This window comes from Strongylocentrotus purpuratus, unplaced genomic scaffold (genome assembly GCF_000002235.5).
Source record: "Strongylocentrotus purpuratus isolate Spur 01 unplaced genomic scaffold, Spur_5.0 spur5_contig_845, whole genome shotgun sequence".
Taxonomy (NCBI): Eukaryota; Metazoa; Echinodermata; class Echinoidea; order Camarodonta; family Strongylocentrotidae; genus Strongylocentrotus; species Strongylocentrotus purpuratus.
In genome coordinates, this window is record NW_022145552.1 from 152501 (window position 1) to 153441 (window position 941).

Consider the following 941-nt stretch of genomic DNA (forward strand, 5'->3'; position numbering starts at 1 on the left):
TTCTCCCCCTCTCTCTCTCTTTCTCTCTCCCTCTCTCCCTCCCACACACACACACACTCTCATCCTTCTCCCCTCCACACTCCACACGTTTGCTTTGTTACGGAAGTTCCCCGTGCCGCCACCCCCTACTCAAACTCGTCTTAATGTCAAAGTAAAGAAAGGTAGGGAGGTAGAATCATGATTGTTTGGGAGATGGTTCCCTTACTCGGGAGCCGGTGTGACGGCGTTTAGTGTGACTGGCGGATCGTGTTCGCGGAACAAAATCCGCCGGCAGATATTGTTCCCGTCACAAAATCTGCCGGCAGATATTGTAACCCACCACGCAGAGTGGCTGGCAGATAGTGTTCCGTTTTGCAGCTATCGTTCCATTCTGAAGGTATCGTTTTTATGAGTGGTATACGGTCTCCGCTTGCTGCATGCATGCATGCTGGCTAGGCTGCGTGCGATTGCAATTGCATGTGTACCGTAGTACCAGGGAGGTGAGTTGTATACCACCATGAATGCTGAGTGCGAGTACGAGTTCGAGCAAGAGGCCGCTCTTATTAAGAGTTTTCTCTTAAAAGAGGAATTAAGCCACCCAGGGGCGTACGCAGGATTTTTTCAAGGGGGGGGGGGGTTTAAAATATTTTGCTCCCGAAAATTTGAAAATCGCGCCGGCCGAAAAGTCGCTCAGTGGGGGGGGGGGGGGGGGTAAGCGGACACATTTTTTTTTTTTTTTTGGTCTCGAAATTTCATAATTTGACATTTTTTGTCGTTGGGGGGGGGGGGGGGGGGTAAGGTCACCTTATTTAGGTTAGCCGTGGGTGTTTTCGTAGTGTTTTCTTTGCTTTTTATGGATGGAGTGAGGGCCAAACAAAGTGCCTATCTTAAAGCAACCTATTTCTCCATTGTTGTGTAAAATTGCTTGGAGGACCCCTTCGACCATTGATCGAGTAGTATTA